Source organism: Dermacentor silvarum, chromosome 2 (genome assembly GCF_013339745.2).
Source record: "Dermacentor silvarum isolate Dsil-2018 chromosome 2, BIME_Dsil_1.4, whole genome shotgun sequence".
NCBI lineage: Eukaryota > Metazoa > Arthropoda > Arachnida > Ixodida > Ixodidae > Dermacentor > Dermacentor silvarum.
In genome coordinates, this window is record NC_051155.1 from 260,496,497 (window position 1) to 260,501,414 (window position 4,918).

Sequence of the window (4,918 nt, forward strand, 5' to 3'; positions counted from 1 at the left end):
GCATTTGCTCCGTGCTGTGGGCTTTAGGTTGCAGCTTATGAGCATTTGACAGGACAAAAGTAAACATTGTTTTGCGAGCGCATCTGGAGCTGTTTTAAAATTATTTCGCTATAAGCTACGTGGAGTCTTCGTCTCCCACGGGGAGAACACGATACCCCTTCGCAGCGATTCCATTTTTTTTTTTCTGAATTCTTTCTGATGTGTCATTATTTGTCATTGGTGAGCTGTGAACTAAAGCGCGGCTAAGCAGTAGCGCATCGAAGATCTCTGGCAGGGGGGGGGGGGGGGGGGGGGGTCAATTTCTTTGGGGTGGGGGGGGCAAAACTTTGCATAATATGCAATTTCCTTGATTTAGCCAGAGGAATCCAACAGCAAATAAAATGCCTAATAATTATAATAATTTCATGACACCAAGGATGATGACGATATTTATTTCTTAAGCGTGTTACTCAAAGTAATTTAAGAGTGAATGAAGAAATACAAGACAGTGATAGCGTGTTTTTGTTAATCAGGAAAATTCGACCTCAAGATATATACCTCCTGAATTGTAATGACAATGTGAACAGAGCACTGAAGGTACATGTTGGACTAGTGGGGCTAAACGCGTGGGGGGGGGGGGGGGTTACAACACCCGAAATCCCCCCCCCCCCCCCCCCCCCCCCCCCCCCCCCCCCCCCCCCCCCCCCCCCCCCCCCCCCCCCCCCCCCCCCCCCCCCCCCATCTCCGTCGGTGCGCCACTGCGGCCTATTCTGCCGTTGGTAAAACCAGCAGGTTCTCAGCCTGCTCGCCTACTTCAGACGCGGCAGCTTCTACGTCATCTCTCATGCTTCGCCACATGCCTCGTCAGATATAGTGTCTCTGCACATGTCCTGTACTATCAGGTAGAGAGTATAAGAGTGCCTCGATGCGCGCCCTCTCCACTTCTGTCAGGTGGGTGGCGCGGTAGGGTGCTTGTATCAGCGCCACCTAGAGGAAATTTTGTTGCCTGTATTCTCTCCTTCTCCCCCGCGATCGGGGGAGAAGGAGAGCAATCAGGCAACCTACTGTCAGGTTTACTGTCAGGTAGAGAACCTCGATGTCCACTTCGCTCGCCGCATGAGGCACCCAACTCCTACTGACCCTACCTTAGTAACCTTACTGTCAGCCTGTCAGGCCGACCATAGCGCCAGCCTTTCCGCTGGTGGCGCCCGCCCCCAATTAGCAACGTTGGATTCAGAAACCACAGGAAATGGTCACGACGTCGAATAGAGATCCGAGCATTGCTGTTGGAAAACATGCAGCAGACGAGGAGGCAAAGTTCGTCGAGCAAGGTACGTATACTGTTACTGTGTGCACCGATGCATCTATAATGGCTACAGCGCAACTGCATGCGGAACTTTCATCAAGACGGTTACGTTTAAGAGTGATCATTTCGTCCACCTTCTGTTTGTTTTGTGCAGTCATGGTATTCGAAGCAAATCGCTGTGCGCCTGATGCTCTAGAGCTTTTTATTGCAGTTAATATGCGTCGAATCGCAGACGACATCTGTATTGCTTTTCAATCGATATCTAGAATTTAGTAGGTTCTTATTAAGCTTTCCGCATCCGAACGCTTCATTCTGGTTTGTTTCTCCTATCAGCCACGCGAAAAATATATATCATCGCTTGTTTAAAATACGAGAAAAAAAGGAGAAAGAAAAAGAATCTGAAATTGAAACAATATTGCGCAACGCTGCTTGTATTTGCGACTTCCTTCTCAATATCGAGCGTTGATGCTCCGCGTTAGTAAGGTATTGCGCTGCCTTAATCTCTCAACAATTTTAATTAAAATCATAGCTACGTTAATTTTTTGTTTGGGAGGTAGGGATGTCCACAGAAAGTCCGCTTTTAGCCGAATGAGCGACCAGCAGTTGACAGTTGACGAGAACTTTATTGAAAGGTCCTGAGGAAAAAAGATTGGGGGGAGCCGAAGGCACCCCAATCAAGTTGGTGGCTCCGCCCATGACAGAACCGGGAGCTGGTGGCTCTCGGCGACGTCGCGGGCCCTCTGGAGGGCCTGTCGTTGATGCGTAAAGTCCGCGCTTTGCAATAGGGCGTCCCACTTGGACTTGTGAAGACCAGAGCCCGCGTTGAACGGGCACAGCCAGAGCATATGATCGAGAGAGCAGTACTCGTGCCTACATTTGGAACACGATTGCGGGAAGTTGGAATCTATCCGATTGAGCGCTCTGGGGGTGAGGTACGATCTCGTCTGAATAGAAACTTTATTTGGCTGGTAAATATGTTAAGGAGCGGTGGTAGGAGCCCCTCAGTCCAGGGCCCCACTGGGCTCTGCCGCCTGCCTGACCTGGTTAATTAAGGACTTTTGTCCTGGCAAGTCGGAACGGGCGAGCTGTGCCTCCCATTGCTCCAATGTGATATTATTAGATGGCCTATGGGGTGCTTAGTACACTCCCAGGTTACATGTATTAATGTAGGTATGCCACCGCACCAAGGGCATGTGGCCCTATAGCGGGTGGTATACATGGCGTTTAGCAGTTTTAGATGGGGGAATACCCCGGTCTGTATTTTGCGCCAATCGGCGGCCTCTTCCCCGCTAAGTTGTGGGTGAAGCGGCGGGTATTTTCTGCGGACTCCGCGCTGATGACCAATGATGTCTTTGACATTTAAATTGATGGGATTTTGTGAGGGATAGTGTGAGGGGTTGGGGTTCGAAGAGGATGCCATCGCTCGGTAGACGCTCGAGCTAACGCGTTAGCCTGTTCGTTCCCCTGTACCCCCGCATGTCCCGGGCACCAGAGTAGGTGATGGCGGTGGTTGAACGATTTGGGGATTATCGCGAGGCTAGCCGTAGTCACGTGCCCCTTGAGAAACATGTAACATGTCTCCCGGGAGTCAGTGACCACAACCGAGTCCCTTTCCGAACGCTCCGCGTGAGCGAGCGCGATCGCCACTGCTACCATTTCGGCCGAGGTGGGGGAGCCCGCCTTGGTCGACGCGGTAATTTGCTGCTGGCTGATCGTGTTCACGACTCCCAGGGCGTACCTCCTTTGGTAGCGCTGCCCGGTAGCCTCTGCATACGCAGCTGCGTCCGTGTAGTACGTATTGTACCTATAGCGTTATTGGAGTACATCGATTGAATATGTTGTGCGCGTGCTTTGCGCCTTTCCTTGTACTCGGGATGCATATTCTTGGGAATTGGAGCTACTGTAATTTTGGATCTCACCGAAGGAGGGAGAGGTACGGCCTGTTCGGTGAGATAAATCGGGTATGCTGGGATATTAAGTCGTGCCAATATTGCCCTACCAGTTTTTGTGAAGCTGAGGCGCTCCATCTGTCGCATCAGAGTGGCCTGCCTCAGTTCGTCGAAAATGTTGTGTACTCCCAAAGCTAGCATGTGCTCCGTGGAGGTAGATTTAGGCAGGCCCAGAGCCGCCTTGAAAGCTGTTCGAATTATCGTGTTGGCCTGTCTCTCCTCCTCCCTGTTCAGGATTTGGTAGGCCTGAACGTGACAGACTGAGCCCTGTTTAATTTTGGGTGAGGGGGAGGGAATTTTCTCCTGCTCAGTCTGTAGTGCGATGTGATCTCGTTAAAAGTGGTAAGAGGGTCTTTAGTGGAGCAATCCTGTGAGAGAGTTGGACCGTTAGTTTGGGCGCGGTTCGTGAATTCACGCGCTAGGCAGTGGGCCTGCTCGTTGGGGTTGCAACCCGCTTGATTAACTACTCCTTTAACGTGGACCAGGAACCAGGCTATGTGGTGACCTCCTGTCTCGTTGTCCGCAGTATTTTAAAGAGATTTGTTGACTAGGGTAGCCGTATGCTTAGACACTAGGGCTGACGAGAAGGCCCTGACGGCAGTGCGCGAGTCGGAGAAAATAGTCGTTGGGCCTTTGGCAGCGTTAAGGGCCAAGACTATCGCGGTTTCCTGCGCCTTGTTTGCGTGCTTAGTGCAAACGGACGCAGAGCTAATCAGCGTTCCGCGCACGTCTACGACCGAAATTGCAAACCTGTTTTCGCTGCCGTATTTGGCCGCGTCAACGAAGAGTGCATCTGCCCCGTACGGATTAACTCTTTGAAGGATGGCTTTAGCTCGTGCGATTCTTCGGCCCTCGTTATATACCGGATGAATGTTTCTCGGTACGGGATCGACCGTTATACCTTCCTTGGCCTCTTTGGACAGGGGGTATCTGTCGAGTGGCGGTTGTATGGATGATATACCTGCTTCATAAGGATTTTGTTACCCGGCTTAGTTAACGAAAGCCTGGAGATCTGTGCAGTGAGATGTGCCTCGATTAATGCTCCAATAGTTTCTCCGTGCTAGCACACCGTGGGATGCCGAGTAGTCTTTTGATACCGGACCTAATAAGCGTGTCGAGTTTGTTCCTTTCAGCTTTGCTCCATTTGAGGAAAGGCGCCGTGTAGGTAATTTGACTGATGAAGAAGGCCTGAAAGACCCTGAGTAGGCTGTCCTCCTTGAGTACCCCCTTTCTAGGAAACATTCTTTTTTCAAATGTCTCGCAAAGCCAGTCCCTGTTTCGCTCGTCCAACGGGATTCATGTTAAAGTAGGGTATAACAATAACAATAATAATGATAAAAACATTTACGTGTTAAAAAAAAAAAAATACACTGCGCCGCCCGGGAATCGAACCCGGGTCGCAAGAATGGGAATCTTGCATGATACCACTACACCAGCGGCGCCTTGCATATGGAGGTGCTTTAGTAAGTATATATTCTGAATAGCATCGTTGCTAAGGCTTGCTTGCTGATAGTACGTTGAGAGGATGCAGCGGAGAACAACACCTGAAATAAGAGAGACAAACGAGCTGTTTGTGCTAAATAGTTTATGAGGTTTGTGCAATATGATGCCAAATAGCGAGGCGGCCAAGCAACCGAGGCCATCCAACGTGAGCGGAAAGGTTCTCGCCATCTATCGGAATATT

At 50.5% G+C, this 4,918-nt stretch overlaps 1 non-coding gene across 1 annotated transcript; it reads right to left on the bottom strand.

The window, feature by feature from the left end:
* Positions 1 to 4,605: 4,605 nt before the first annotated feature.
* Trnag-ccc (transfer RNA glycine (anticodon CCC)) lies at positions 4,606 to 4,676 on the bottom strand. The gene has a single exon. It is a non-coding gene; the product is annotated as a tRNA-Gly (tRNA).
* Between the last annotated feature and the right edge of the window lie 242 nt (positions 4,677 to 4,918).